The following is a 17,104-nucleotide window of genomic DNA, read 5'->3' as shown; positions in this document are numbered from 1 at the left end:
GAAATCCAAAGTGTACCTGGGCACCTGAACAGGGAGAAGGAGGCTCTAGGAGTCACTGAGATAGATGATAAAGAATTTAGCCTGTCCAGTGGAGTAGTTCTAATTGTTCATGGGAGATCTTGAAGCATGGAACTGGCATGAGTTATTTTAATAAGACCAGGGCCAGGAAGACAAGTCAAGAGCCTATTTCAGTTTTTCAGAGAGTGTGGGTTTGTGAATAAGCCGGAGATAAACTCGGGGGCTATTTAACTACTAACATTCAGGGCTTAGTGTCAGATATGGAGAGAGAGGAGGGAGGGATTGAAGAGTGTGTCTCAAAGCCTTCAACAGAAGGGAAAGTGACACATAGAAATGAACACAACCACTAAAACCCCATAAACCTATTGTTAAAGAATTATGATTGCAAACTTGCCAAATAAATGGGCAAAGCTTAAGCTTCATTCTCCTGTTTTCCTGATGGGTAGATGGTGCTAGTCATGGGTGGTAAGGCAGGAAAAGAGAGAGATTTAACTTGACTTCCAAGTGCAGCTCTTCTGTCCAAGTCCTAATGACACCCCTACTGCAGGCTATAGTGTCCAGTGTGGGTTTGTAACCTACCTGTCTGTGCAGAATTTCCCACTAGTGGCTTTTCACTTACGTATATCTACTCTGAGCACCAGAATGTTAACTTTCAGGTTCAATCTACCCAGCCAAGATATTCATCAACAAAAATGCTGGAATCTAATTTGTAACTCAATGAATGAAATAAAAGTGTTATTGATAATGACTGAACCTGTTCTCTGAAATTGCAATAGTTTAAATAATAGCTGATGTTTGCTTGGAAATTTCTTTGTTCCCTGCCCTGTACTAACGGATTTATACACAGATTGCTAATGCAACCTGTGATGTAATATAAATTTCATTTAAGGTGCCTATTCTCCTCCCAGATTTGCTCCCTATAATTCTCCACAGCATTACCAAATACCATGGGAGCAAAAATAGGTTCATTGCTTATTTGGGCCAAAGCTTAATAGAACTTTTACAGTTGGAATGGGAGACAGTGAGGTATAGTGGGAAATGTTTGGGGCTTTGAAGTTAGAGAGAACTGGCTTCAGTTCAGCTCAGTTCAATTCAGTGCAACAGACAGACGCTGAGTCTCTACCACAGGAGTCTTAATAAATGTGTATGACTTTAAGGTAAGCACTGAGCTTAGGAGTAGGTATACAAAGAAGAGTGAAGACACAGTACCTGCTCTTAAGAAGCTTACAAGTTACTGGGAAGAAGAGGAACATAAATAGATACTTTCAAAATAAAGTGGACAATATTAAGATCAAGGTAAAAAAAAATACTATAGGAGCATGAGGGAGAAACACTTAGCACAGCTGAGATGATTCCTGACCTAGGTCTTAAGACATAAGGAAGATATCCCAGCCAGGAATGGTGAGAATCCAATTTTAGGCATTGATTACATTATAAGTGAAGACACATAGGAAGGTCACATGTATGAAAAATTATAAAAAAACATAAAGTGAAAAGCAGGGCATATTGACTGTGTGAGCCTGGGCAAATTCCCTTACCTTTCTGAGTCCCAGTTTCCTCATCATAAAAAGATTATCAACAATGTCTCTGTCACTAGCTGGTTGCAAAGATTAAAGGTGAAAACCAATTAAGTACCCAGAACACTGTTCATATCAGAAATTCAAAGAAAGATAAAACATTTCTTCTATGGGATGTTAATAGGTGTTTTCTGTTAAGTTGCATATATGGAGTTGACTAATTTCAAACTTTGAGCAGATTTCTTTAACTGGAACCTTTAATATGCTAATTCTCATGATGGACCTTTAAGGAAATGAGAGAATATACTTTAGGCTTTTCCAAAGTTTTTTTTTCCTAACTAAGCATCCCAAAGACTCATGTTCCGTAATAGCACTGGGAAGTACTGGCCAGTGAGAACACGGGATGCCCAGCACAGCTTTAATCCATCTTATCTTTAGGGAAACTGTGTTTCATTAGTTCATCTCTATATTTGAAAGCCAGAATATTTTTTGTCCTATGACAAACTGAAGTCTATGTCACAATGACCCACAGTGATTAAGGGTTCTATGTGTGTAAAGGCATTGAAGAGTTTCAGCTTTAGAACAGCTGATTTGTGAGAAGGGCTGGACTTCACTCCCTGGTCTCTTAAGTGTTTGAACTACCATCTAGAATGATAACCCCTTGCTTTATAAGCAAGGAGGCAGCCTGATATGGTGACTCTGAGCTCTATAGTAATGGGAAGAATCAATTAGATTCTCTGGGCCCATTTCCAATTCTGAAAAACAAAATACTGTTATGCATCATCTATCAGCCCTTCTCTTAGATTCTGCAACAATATCACATCCTAGGTCAACCTAGAGAATACTCAGTCTCAAACCTCTAAACTTGGTGAGGCAGGAAGCCATGGCTTACGGAACAGAATTCCATACTTCCAGGTGGATTCCATACTCAGTGATACCTGGGCAGTAATGTAACAGTTCCCAGAAAGAACGGATGTGCCAAGTGGAAAGAGAATAGTATCTCCATCTAGCCTATGGCTTTTTGAAAGAAAATAAGGACTAACAGCCTGTGTTAAAAAGGAGTTGAAGGAGGACAGTGAGACAGAGAAGACTGGGAAGAAAGTTATTTGCTTAAGTGCAATGTGACCAGTTTAGGAGACTTCCAAATCTTCACCCAGAGTTCTTCCAAAGTTATATATCTATATATGTAACTGTCCAGTAACCATCTCCACCTACCGAACAGACAGCTCCAACTTAATGTGTTCAGAATAGAAATTGTGTTTTTCCTCCTCTACATAACTCTGAAGCAAGATGGTTTGAAGAGATCCTGCAGGTCTGGGGAGGCAACTTCCTGCATCAGATTGAGTGGTCCTCACAGCATTGGTGTAAGCGGACAGGAGAGTATTACTAGGGATTTCAGTTTCCTTTGTCCTCAGTGCTTTCCCTGGTACTATCTTATTTAATCCCTAATCCAAATACCATGGGAGCACAACTCCAAAGCCATGTACCTTTGACTAAACTGTCTCATCTGAGGATGTCAGAGAGTTGGTACAGATGATGGTAGACCCCAGGGATGCTGAGCTCTGGCCCTGGGGAGAGGCTGCTCCTTGTTCTACATCGTGCTCTCTGTCACAAGTGAGCATCTCAAAAGTGCTGACTACCACTAGAAGGAACTGTCAGGCAGGGGAAAAAAGGATAGGATACAAATTCAGCAACTATCTCATGTGATATACTGTGATCACTGTGCTTCCTGTGCATGTTCACCTGAGAGCCCCTCTCTCACACACACGCAGCTCATCCTACCTCCCGTCCTGTCTCTCTCTCTCTCTCTCTCTCACACACACACACACACAGACACACACACACACACACACACACACACACACACATCCTCTGCATGCTTTCTGAGGACACTGGAAAAAATATGCAAAATATATTTTGAGCTACCACACAGCTCTCCCCAGCTTACATTTTATCCACATTAGCTTTCATTTATTGAGCACCTATTGTGAGCTTCTGCTGTACATGCCCAACCCAATTTAATTCTCACAGCATTCCTCTGAAACAGGTATTATAAATTGCATTTTGGAGACAAGGAAACTGCGGCACAGCAAGTTTCAAAATTGTTGGTGGTCACAAAGCTGGTTAGAACACAGGGGTGGAGGAAAAAGTACCTCAGATGAAGACCCAAGGTCTTCAGGCTGCAAAGCCTAGGATTTGGCCAAGGTGCTTGGCTGTCTCAGTGGGCTCTGTTGGTGTGGTGCTGGGTAGGCAATTCTATCAAGACAGCTTTCTGGTGAAGAAAAGTAATTTTAAAAATTACTGATCCCTCCATTGCCTTAAACTTAACACTCACAGCAGTTGGGAAAGTGTATATCAAAGAGAGTTCTCATCTCTTCTCTCTGGAGCAGAAAAAAAAAGATCTAATGAATGTTATTTCATCCCGGTTCACCTGAGTTAATCGAGGAAAGCAGGAAGCATTTCTTGCTGCCAAAGACAAGGTCCAGAGGCCTCCCTCAAGTGCAGCAACACTGACACCCAGTGGCCAAGTCAGCCCTCCCCAGGACCTCTCTGAATCTCCTCCCACAGCCCCTGGTGGGAGGCCCACCAGCTCTCTCAGACTCTCGGGGCGGGTGTGCTGAGGAGGACAGAACTGTTGAGAAAGAACCAACAACTGGGTTGAGATAGCTGCCAGTAGAGTCCATTTTTGCTCCCATCAGAAGGCAAATACTACTGCAGGTAACTGACGACAAAGCTAGTTCGTGGCCTGAGAGAACAGGACAGGAATAAAGAAGCAGACAGAAAATGGACTTGAGGACACGGGGAGTGGGAAGGGTAAACTGTGACAAAGCGAGAGAGAGGCATGAACATATATACACTACCAAACGTAAAATCGATAGCTAGTGGGAAGCAGCCGCATAGCACAGGGAGATCAGCTCGGTGCTTTGTGACCACCTAGAGGGGTGGGATAGGGAGGGTGGGAGGGAGACGCAAGAGGGAGGGGATATGGGGATATATGTATACGTATAGCTGATTTACTTTGTTATACAGCAGAGATTAACAGAACATTGTAAAGCAATTATACTCCAATAAAGATGTTAAAAAAAAGAGAGAACAGGAAATTAGACTTTTCCCTCCTAATTTCTGTATTTCATTATTCAATAATTTATATATCCCTTAACTGTGTTCCAAATATAGGCAACTTAAAAAGATGTGTTGATATTTGGTTAGGTAATCCATTTTATAATTTGGTGAGCAAGATGAAACAAAGGTAAACAATGAGAGAAACAAAAACACAGGTCTAGATTGAAACCTATAAACATGCATCACTAAAAAACGCAGCCCAAAGGTATGGTTGGGACATGGATTTGCCTCTGGGTCTTCTGTAAACCAATGAAAGGATGAAGGCCTCATTGGTTACAGTCTATGAGACAAAAACAAACCATAAGCCAAAGAGGACACAACTATTCTTAATAGGGACAGCAGGGGAAAAAAACAAACCAAAAAACACCTCTCCTGATGTCTTTACAGAGAGGGCAATAAATAAAGGGCATGAGTAAGGTCAGTACACAGATGAGCATAACTGGCCCAGATGATCTTCTTTGTGGCTCAGCAACTCAGAAGACGCTAATACTCTCACTCATCCCTCCAGTTTTGCATTCTTAAAATAGTACAAGACTTTTGCTTTTCATTATTGGGCTTGATTGTGTATGTGTGTTTAGAATGCTTTGTGCTTCCCCTTTAAATGATTGCTGCCAATTAACTTTGTTTGTCTAAAATGCAATAAGATTCCATTTTAAGAAGTCGATGCAGGGCTTTTACTGAGAACACAATAAATTAATCATTAAATCAATTGTATTGATTGGACCTTGCAAGACATGAAAAATTGTAGTGCAAGGAATATTTCCACCAAGGGTAGGAAGAGACTTCAGCATCCTAGGGGAAGGTGGGTCAGTATTGTCTGATAGTACTGCCTCATTCCTTCCCTGGGATGTTAGCTTCATTTATCACTCTAATATAAATGTGGAGACCATTTAATCTCAAACATCTACCCTAAATAATAGCTTCCATTTATTAAGTACTCACTAGGCACGCCACACTATGCTGAGTGCTTGTATATATTATCTCACACAATCCTAACAATAAGTGTGAGAAAGGCATTCCTATCCCCTATTTGTGGACAAGAATACTGAGGCTAACAGACATAGAAACTTGTTCGAGGTGACCCATTTAATGAGAAGTAACGCCAGGATTTGAACCCAGTTCTGAGTAAACCCTAAGCCTGTGCTCTTAGCACTAAATTAAAACATAAATTAACAGAGAATATAGAGGTCAGATGGAAACTACGACATACTATTCTGCCTATTGCCTGGGCTGCTCGTCTTCCTGACAGTGTGCTAACATGAGTGCAGGGAAGTGGAATGTTGGTGCCAAGATCAGGTTTTATTTGGAGGAAACAGAGTGTTGGTTACCAATGGCAAGACTATGAGCAAAGGTCCAGGTGACGCACCTAACAGACCCCAGTGTGAAGGCACCTAACAGACCCCAGTATGAAGCACTAGGATGACAGCTGGTGGAAACAACCACCAGGGAAGGCAGGAGGCACTGAGGAAGGGCGGGCCACAGCTGTCCACTCGAAGTGGTATAGAGAGCCTTTGGCAGTTACCACGATTGGGGGGATATACAGATATCATTTCCAACCTTAAAGTTTACCTCATGCACCATGAGCATGCATCTTAACATCTCTAAGCCTCAGTTTCCTCATCCATAAAATGGGACAGTCAGACCTCTCTCAAAGTGTTGTTGTGAAGTTTAAATGTGATATGTCTGTGAAGCCCTAAAGAGTCCGTCTGGTACCAAGTAGGTGGCTAGTAAAAGGATGCTTCTTTCTCCCCTCCCTTAAATCTCCCACAGCAGAGCCTCTGCTAAGGAACCTCTGAACTGGATTTAGCTGCATAATATTTTTCTCCCAGGCTTTCCCAATAGTTCTAGTCAATTTATCTCTTTACACTCTAAATAGCACGCCATCAATTCATAATCTGGCTTCACCTCTTTACCCTCAAGGAGATCTCCCTTGGCCCACCACTCGGAGACCAGGTGTGAAAGGGTAATCTGCTATCAGTCCTCACAAGTGTGAGTAGGGTTGGCGATGGGGTGATGCTGTGAGAGAGGTGTCCACTTTGTTGCCTGACTCTCTGCTCATTTTCATGGGATAAAGCCATCTGGTCTCAGAAGACTTGCTTTTCAAGGAAGCAAAGACAGAAAGAAACCTATACTGATCTTTCCCACTACCTTCTCTCCCAGAAGCAGAACCTTTCCAGTTTTAGTGCCAGAGATAACCTTTTCAGGATGATTCACTCAGAAAGACAGATATGAAAGGCTGAGGAGGCACTACTGCTTGACAAAATACCAGCCACAAAAAAAACCCAAGCGAGTTTTTATTTTGCTGGACAAATTCTTTCAACCGATGCATACCTACTGGCTGATTAAAAATAAAGGTGGTTATTCTTGAAGAGGCTACAGCAAAACGAGAAAAAGAAAAGTCTTGATTGTAGTTGTAGCAGCATGTAAAGGCTGGCTGAGCATTCAGCTGAGATTTGAGCTTGAAGTTCTGGTACCAGATACAGTTTAGGATTCTAGGGAGGAACAGGAAATGGCCTAGCTCAGAGTATTCCTTTTCACTTCTTGAGTCCCTTTATTTTATGGGTCTGACCACATGCCAAAGCCATTTGGAGACTTCAAGAGTTTAAATAGCGATGTCCAATTAATAAGGTATAAAACCCTGCAGCTTCCTCACCCCCATGCATTTAGCCAGCCCCTCTCTGTTCTGACTGTCTAATTGATAGGAGACACTCGCAGGCCTATGTCTCTGCATCCAGGCCAAGAATGGGAGCAGTTGGAGTGGTCTCCAGCATGGGTTTGTGTGTTTGGAACCATTTGAGCAGTCATGTCAAGACGAATTACTATTCCTCGTGGACATGGTGTCTATGATTGGAATAGGATGAAAGCTCTGGTAGTTTTATTTCTTTCTGAGACGTTCTGGAACATTTTAGCAGTGAATTTGTTTCCTGGCTTTTTTGGACTACAAACTCCCCACATATTATTTTAATAATGAGGCATTCTGCTGAGGGATTAATGGAATAGCTTTGCGGTGTCCAAAGTGACAATTAAAGCTGTTGTTTTTTCTCAGTGATGCATTCATCTCTTTCAAAATGATTATTAAAAAAAAAGCTCATGTTTAGATTTCATCTCTGCTTGAACAGAGTCAAACTGGAAAGTATATGGGAAACAACTTGGTTCCAGGAATATTCGATCATATTTAATGGAAGGGTCTATTAAATCTTTCCTCTTCTGTTTTGTTTTTTTTTTCCCCAACTGGTTTTAGGTTATAGCAGGTATTCACTACCAAATTTACAAAGGATAAAAAGCTCTCTTCTTCTGGATGAAGTTTTTGTTTGGGGGAGGGGGAATGCAGAGACAATCTTCAATCTCTTCTCCCAATAATTTGTAGATTACACAAACCCTTGTGCTTTTAAGAGATGGTTCCTCATTAGATGGCACAACAGAATAAAATAATTGTCCTCTATTATCCTTGGGAGGCAGGGCCAAGTATCCCACCAAAGACATTATCATATCAAACAACCACTTTAAACGCAATGCGGAATACAGGCTTTATGGGAAAACTTTGGATTTCTCCCTCCTGCCAAAGGAGGTCTAAAAGATGAGCCCTTTTGTGGCTCTGGAGTTTCTCTAAGAGGTGTACCAGATGAAAGATGACTAAAGACATCCCAGATGGAAGAGTTGGCTAACAGCACTGCCATAAATACCTGATGGATATATAAGCCTCTTGGCGTGAAATATAGTCTTTGCTCTGATTTACACTTTTAGGGCATATTTAAAAGAATGCCACATTTGCTGTGGGCGGGGGGGCATTAATAAAAAGTGTTTTAGATTTGTGGGGAGAGGGTAAAGAGAGCCTCTACTCCTTGAAATATACATTATTGTTCTTCCTCACCAGAACTCCTTCTTTGTCTCTAAGGACATCTTTGCTTTTCTGGACAGGTTTTACTCTTTGTTGGTTGGTTGATTTTTGTTTTTTGCAGAGAGGGTAAACTCCATTCTTCTAGATTGATTCTGAGGATTTTTTGCTGGAAGGAAAAGCTGTGATGTTATGGAAATAGTGTTGCCCTTTGAGTCCAGAGATAGGACTCTTGTTTTGTATATACCTCTGTGCTTACTTTTGTCACACTGTTGGTTACAGTGCTGTGTCTGGTACTTTGTAGGCTCTTAATAAATATTTGTTGTTTATCTGAGCCTCAATTTTCTCATCTGCAAAATGGGAGCTTCAACCCATATTTAACAAGAGCCTCTGTATGCCATAGTCTTTGCTCAGCACTTTCTTCAAGAAACCTGTACAAGTACAGGATGGAAAGGAAATGAATAAGAAACAAACCAACATGTGAGAAGGTCATCACGTAGTGAAATCAAACAAACCTGAGTTCAAATCCCAACTCAGCCACTTGCTGGCTTAGTTACTTTGGGAAAATTACTTAGCCCATCTTGGCTTCCAGTTGTCAATTTGTAAAATGGAACATTAATAGTTCCTACCTCATAGGGTTATTGAAAAGATTAAATAAGATAATGCATTAAACCTCTTAAGAAATTGCCTGCATATAATAAGTACTCCATAAATCTCAATCAGCAATTTGGCTGGACTTAATGAAACCTAATGCCTAGAATGAACTCTTCAAAACTTTTCTCTGATCAAACCATTGCTCAGGTGATATTTTAGGACATCACAATCTTATTTTAGGACGTCACATCCAAAAAAGAATCCCTGAGACAATGAAAGGTTTTGAAATCATTTCATATGAAAAACGATTGAATAGACTATTATCTAGATTTAAGGGGGAAAAAAATCCATCACTATATACATATTTGAAGAGGGATTCAAGTCCTGAGGGATTTTTAAGAGCAATACTGGAACCATCTGATGGGGAGGCTGATACCACTTCTATTTAGAAGAGGACCTCCTGATATTTAAGGCTTTCTGAAAGTGGTATTTTCTCTTTCATGTAGATGTTAATCTCCTGCCACTACAGTTAAAAGAGTAGGCTTACGCTCAGTATGACATGGATCTGGATATAAGGTAGAGGAATGGACTTCCTTTCACCTTAAATGTTCTGTGACTCCACATAATGATTAGCAGGCTGACTCTCCTACTATTATACATTGAATGGCAAAAATCCAGACAGATCCTGTCTCTCCAGCTACTTAGTGGTAATGTGTGCTACAAATTCATTCTGCTAATTCCATTCTGTTTATAGAAAGTCATCACTCTACTGTGATGTGTCCTTCCTCGGGTACGAGGCCAAGCCCTTCACATTTCTTCTTGACTCTGTTCTCCCTCATAGCCTCTTGGTTTAGCTCTTAAGCCTCTTCCTCTCTAATTTTTTGTCTCCTGCGAAAAGGAGCCAAACCTCAACCTGAAAATATGCTCCAAGCTCTCCTGTGTTTCTACCTAACACTTCATTTTTCGTCTTTTATCTCAGTTGATAGGTGCTCTTGCTGTCTCCGGGTACTCAACCCCTACTTACTCCTCAATCCACCAACCTCCCTAATCTAGAACTGAAACAATTACAGCAAGTGTCTCAGAGCTTCCCTATCGCCAAACCCAATAGTCATCTTTCAGATCTTTGCATGCTCTCCTTCTCTTACTCTTTTTTTTTTTGAATCCTTCCAAAGTTTATTATTACTTTTCACAATCTTCTGCAATTATGTTTTCAGATAAATTCAACAGAAAAGGCCAAAAATAGGTAACAGTATATATTTAGAAATCTCTAAAATATTCAACTGTGTTTTTTTTCTTTTTCAAAATGCATCATTTTATTTTCCTCATAAGACAGCTATAAACCTTATCAATGTGACAGTCACATGATTTCTTTAATCTCAAAATTTCCATGAGCATTCCTGGAGCTTATAGCCAGAGTAGTCCTGAGATTTCAAATATTAAATCTCTCCTCATAGCCACAAGTTCCTTTGATGTTTGAGTTATTAAACACAAAATCACTGGTAATTTGTCTTCAACCTTGTCCATTTTCTGTTCCTAAAAGTGTCAGCTATGCTGGGTGTTTTTTGTTTTTGTTTTTGTTTTTTTGATGAGCACTCTGATTCTATTTAGCACAACTTTTTTTTTTCCATCAGATTTAGGTGAAAGAACAGAACATTTAGGAATTAATTAATAATACTAGGGATTCTATCCAACAATTCAACAACAAAGAAACAAACAAAAAATTAAAAATGACCTTATCTTTCTCTTATCTTTCCAGGCTTGTCTCTTTCTGCCCACCACAGTTACCCACATAGATACACTGTGGGAACGGAGAGAGGAACAGAGTAGCAGTAGTATGGAGGCAGGACATTTTGAGAACATATAAGAGAAACCACGAGTGGTTCATTTTGACTCACTTTGGCCTGAGTCTGATGGTGGTGGTGGGACCTAATAGAATTTAACAAGGCCTTAAATTCTAGGATAAGGTACTGAGAATTACTTATATCTGCAACAAGAAACCATTTTTCTTAGTAGGAAATTGTCATGATCTGTAATTTTATTTTAATTTATTTATTTAATTTATTTATTTTTGGCTGCATTGGGTCTTCATTACTGCATGTGGGCTTTTTCTAGTTGTGGCGAGCGGGAACTACTCTTCCTTGCAATGAGCGGGCTTCTCATTGCGGTGGCTTCTCTTGTTGTGGAGCATGGGCTCCAGGTGCACGGGTTTCAGTAGTTGTGTCTCATGGGCTCAGTAGTTGTGGCTCGTGAGCTCTAGAGCGCAGGCTCAGTAGTTGTGGTGCACGGGCTTAGTTGCTCCGTGGCATGTGGAATCTTTCTGGACCAGGGCTCAAACCCGTGTCCCCTGCATTGGCAGGTAGATTCTTAACCACTGCACCACCAGGGAAGCCCAGATGATCTTTAATTATAACACATTGGATGGACGACTTGAGGTAGGAAAACCATTTGGAAGGATCTATTTATTTTCTGCATCCTTTTCTGCTTCCTATCTAGTAACTGTGTTGTTTCATTTGGGGAAATGGTATTCAAAGTGAGCATTTGCTTGATTTCAGAAGAGCTTATAATATTGCCACTATCATGATGAACTCCCCAAAGCATAGCTATGGAATACTGATGGTCCTGGAGATGGTGTGGGATGGGCCAGAGAGAGGGCATTAAATAGCTTTGAAACACATGACAAGAATTTCAGTTATCTTTTAATCCATTCAATGATACCAACAAGGAAAACATCATTTTGGTGCTCTGTATCTTTAGCATCTAACACTTTGCTAATCTCCAGTTTTACAAAGAAATTATGCCTTAGGCACAGAGCCTTCTAGACATAAGACTCTACAGCAGGAATTTAATAACACTCTTTTTTTGTTATTACCATCTATTTATGTCAAGTGAAATTGCTTTCCATTTATGTTGGCATTATGCATCTTCCTTTTAAAATGCATTCATTTAAGTAAAATTTAAGAAGGATGGAAGTTGATTTACAGAAAAATGTTAAACAAAAGTACAGGGCTATGCAGTTATGGTGAAAATGAGAAAGGGAACACCAGTGAATAGAATTTGGAAAACCATAATTTGGTAGAAAATGTGGAATTTGGAGTCAGACAAGATTGGCTTAATATCCAAGGCATACTGAATAATGTAAGACAATTTTCTTAAAAGCCTTAGTGTCTTCATTCGGAAAAATGAAGAAAATAATACCTTCTTAATAAGACTGTTGAAAGGAATTAAAAGAGGAAATATTTTAAAAGTGCTGAGCACAACACAGTACTTAAGACACATAGTACATTTCAGTGTCCCTTTCCTTTCCTTTACCTGCTGACCACTAGGATTGGCCATTGCTCCCTTTTCCCAGGGTCCCCCCTTTCACAGTGTACCCTGTAGGCAGACTCTTGTGTCTGATGGCCTCGGAGTTCTCTCCTTGCTAGTTTCTCTACTGACAGGCTGGCATGGGACAGTCTGTCTGGCTTCTAGGAGGGGGAAATGCCAGGTTGCAGGTGGCAGGAACTCCTAGACAAGCTCTCCCCACAGGCATCCTCCTTCCGCCTCTTCACCAAGACGTAGGGTCTTTTGTTTCTCCTCCTCTCCCCTCCTATGTGCAAAGCAGCTAACAATCTGACCTTTAATTGGTTCCCCTATGGAGGAACTCACGAGCCCAAACTGGTACAGTCAAAACACTGAGAACCAGCTGATTTCTGACTTCTTAAGGATTCTTCACCAGATATAGAGTCAGACCCTACTACACTTCTTATAAGCTTGGGAAAAACACTCAGTTTCCCTTTCTGAGTCACAATTTCTTATCTGCAAAATGGAATTATTAAGGACCTCTTTTTAGGGTCATTGTGAGCAGGTAAAGTTGCATTACTTCTGGGATTTCTAGACAGCAAACAAGAGTCCTTAATAAAGTAGCATCTAAATGGGAAGACAACACAAGTTGTCTTCAACACCTAGAGTCACAGAAAGATTGAGGGAGGAGGGCAGCCACATGGTGGGTAGGGGAACAACCACTGCATAGAAGAGTAAATTCAGTGTAGCTTGCCCGACAGGACATGAAGAGGCCAAAATCATACCAGGTAGGAGCTGGGAGAGCCCTTGAACTTGCTAGCTATTTCTTTCTGTTATTACTAGAGAGGAAGCTGGAAGCTGCCATGGAGGAATAATATGTGCAACCACACAACACGCTAGTTAGGTCCCAGTTCTCTGACGCCTAACCCAGTGCTCTTTCCCCAACACCATGTCATCTCCTGCCCACCCACTACACTCTCCCTCCTGATGACTGTCCAAAGCCTCAAAGCCTCATTAGACCACAGTCGATGGAGCCATTTTCAACTCTAAGAGTCTGCACAGTCTCCAACAAGGCTCCTAAAGCCTTTAATCCTTAGAATCAAAGGATATAAGAATCTAGAATCTGGGAAGTATTTAGATAGTCTAGTACAAGTCTTCATTTATAGAGGGAAAAAGAGAAAAGAAGAAAGGAAAGGAAAGGAAAGGAAAGGAAAGGAAAGGAAAGGAAAGGAAAGGAAAGGAAAAGGAAAGGAAAAAGGAAAGGAAAGGAGAAAAAAAAAGAAAAGACCTGAATTACTTTCCAAGTTTACACCTCTTGTTATGGACAGAGCTGGGATGCAAGTAATAACAATAACTAAGTTTACTGAATGGTTATTATGTGTCAGATACAGAGTGTTATGACATTTACAAACATTGCTTCATTTATTGCTCTCAGCAAATGCACAATTTTGCCTGTGTTTTTCAGATGAGGAAACCAAAGCAGGTAGCACTAACCTGTCTCTTGAGGGACAATGCAGTTAGTTATATGTAAGACAGTGGGGATACAGAAGTGACTAAAACCCCACCATCATCGACATGGTGTATACAGTCTGGTCATAAAGACATAGACATAAACAAGTGAGTGTTGGGCACTGTGATGAGTGCAACAGTAAGAAATTTGGATAGAGGCAGCTCAGAAAACAAAGTAACCAATTCCCCTCTGGCCTACTTTACATACAAATTAGAATCCCATTACTCTCTTTCTTAACATTAGAATAAAGGCATTTTCCATGTATAAGAACTATGTTTTATAAGATCCTCATAATATTCTATGAAATAGATAAACAGTCATTTATTTTAAAAAAACTTTCTTATAATATTCATTATTATAAATCAGTCTTCAAAAAACATCTTTGAATACTAAACATTTTTCCTCTTTTTCCTTTGACCACAAAATGTAACTAGTGGCTCAAGATGTTCCAATTTCTTTCCCCAAAATCACTTCCCTCATTTTACATACAGGTAGTGAAGCCCACGTCCAAAAGCATTAAGCTGTTTGACCATGTTAAAATAATTAATAAGTAGTTGATCTGAGCCTGGAACACAGGTTCATACAGTTTCCAAGGTGATGCCTAAAGGTTATAGGAGAAAAATATTTCTCTAGGTTGGGGTTTCTCCATCTTAGTACTATTGATATTCAGACCAGATAATTCTTTCTTCTGGGAGAGTATCCTGTGATTGTAGGATGTTTAGCAGCATCATTTGCCTCTACCAAATAGATGCCAATAGCACCCCAACACACATACCAGTTATGATAACTAAAAATATCTGCAGACGAATGTCCCCCGGGTCGGGGGCTGGCAAAATTGCCCTTGGTTGAGAACCACTGCTCTAAAAGTTTCCTGCTACTTTGATCTGAAAGCATATTCTCATTGACAGAAATGACAGTAACAAGACAACTTTTTCAATATTGAATAGACTTTGATTCACAACTATATGTGGACAAATGAACCAAGTGTAACTTACATATTAAACCTCAACAAATTCAGGATAAGATATCTGTAAGAGTTTTGAAATAGGTTATTCCAAAAAACAAGAAGAAATATATTATTCTGAAAGGCTTTTAGGATTCCTGCTGGTGTCCAACAGAATATATGATCCACACAGACAATAAAATGAAGGAAAAGAACATAGAAAAAGACATCAACTCCACAGCTATCTTGGTCTTCCAAGCTGCTAATCTCCTAGGATTTCTCTGAAAAGACAAACCATATGGAGGGCTTGTTACCTGGCACTAGTGTTTATGAATCCTTGGGTAGTTATACAGGGCCTTGGGAAAACTCTGGCAATCAATAAGGAAGACTGTAAAGGAATCCCTTTCAGCTAATGCATAGGTGTCTGGTTTCTTAGATCACAGAATTAAAGGGGTCAAAATCTTGTAATGAGTCTACATATGTGGCCACTGATTGCATCCCCTACCATTCTGATTTCAAGAGACCATGGTTAGAGGGTGCTAGTGGATCTCCCAAAACCCATTCAGCATGAAGTAAGCAGAATTTGGCACAATTTCAGCTTTGCTTCAATTGCTCTCATATGTGTATAGAAAGTAAAGTCATAACTGGGTAGAAAAATGGCCTGGAAGTTTGCTTCAAGATAAAATGCCACCCAATGCATAGAGTCAAGGATTTCACAAAGGAGGACTGGGCCACTGTTCTTCTTCATGCATCTCTACATCCTATGTCTTCAATTTGATGACTAAATGTCTGACCAACAACACATAGACTCCTAGGTGTAGCAGAGGGGAAAGAAGCTCTAGTAATTACTAGCTGAGAGCTCATAGGCAGCTTTCTTCACTTCTCTGAATCCCAGTTTACTTAATTGAACATATGTCCCCAGATTTTGAGGGGATTCAATGAGATATTATATAACTCATCTAGCACAGCATCTACTTCATGATAAACACTCAATAAATGTTAGTTCTTTTTCCTTTTATTACTCTTCAATAGTCAGGCTGTGGGCTAATGAACATTCTTCTTATCTTGAAGGTCCTTGGGCATTTTGCTAAATAAACTCTTCAGTTAAAATCCAGGATAGAGTTGGATGGTAACCTCCGTAAGGAAAAGGATTGTGTTTGTCTTTTTCTGTTATATGAATGATACCTTAGTACTTGGCATATATTAGGTGCTCAAAAAATCTTTGCTGAAAGAAAAAATATATAAATAAATAAACTGATCAGACAATAACATCTTGGTATTGAGAAAGGAAAAAATAGCATTTCTTTAGTGCCCACCTTGTGCTAATCGTCTTGATATACACTCTCCAGCTATTAATTTATTTAATTTTCTCAAAGTTTAGTCCCATGTTTTAGAAGATGAAACTGTGGCTTAGGTAACTTGGCTAAGGTCACTTGGTAACTAAGTGGGTTTGGCTGAACTTCAAAGTCCTAACCCCTAGTACAGAATGTGAACTTAATTGGAAATAGAGTCATTGCAGATGTGATTAGTTAAGATAAGGTCATACTGCAGTAGAGTGGGCCCTTAATCCAATATGACTGGTGTCCTTATAAGAGGGGAGATTTGCACAGGAGGAATATGTCCATTTCATGATGGAGGCAGAGACTGGAGTGGAGTCCAAGGAATGCCAAGAATGGCTGGCAAACAACTGAAGCTTGGAAGCCTTCAGGATACCAACACTGCTCAAAACTCATTTCTGAGTATCCTGTACCCTTGATGTGTATCTTGAATTGGCATTTTTAAAAATGGACGCTTATTTACCTGGATATAATAATAGTGCCCGCCACCACCATTGGACAGACCTGGTGCTCTAATGCCGAGTTATTACACACTAGGTAATCTCTGGCATGTCTTCATTGGCATTATAAAATGTGGCCGGAAAGACAGGCCCTCAGAGTAAGAAGTCCGTATTGGTGGTAGGAAACTCAGTTTAGGAGTACTTTTGTCACCAAGTATCGGTTATTTAGCACACAGCTCTCAAATGAGACTCATCTGTGTTTCTGGATGAGATGATGGCACTCTGTTCAATCTGCTAAATGCCACTGTGTATAGAATAACATCTTGAGAAGCTACCTAATGCATAAGCTGTTTAATGCTATAAAATATACTACCTAAATTAAATGCCACTTACTTTTTCAGAGATGAATTAATCAACATCCTGGTCAAATTCAAAGCTTTTTGATGTATAAAACTTCATAAATTATAGGGGGGCAGGGAGGGAGGTGCACGAGGGAGGGGATATGGGG

Source organism: Neophocaena asiaeorientalis, unplaced genomic scaffold, assembly GCF_003031525.2.
Source record: "Neophocaena asiaeorientalis asiaeorientalis breed wild unplaced genomic scaffold, Neophocaena_asiaeorientalis_V1.1 scaffold581, whole genome shotgun sequence".
In the NCBI taxonomy this organism is placed as follows: domain Eukaryota; kingdom Metazoa; phylum Chordata; class Mammalia; order Artiodactyla; family Phocoenidae; genus Neophocaena; species Neophocaena asiaeorientalis.
This window is presented reverse-complemented; position numbering follows the sequence as displayed.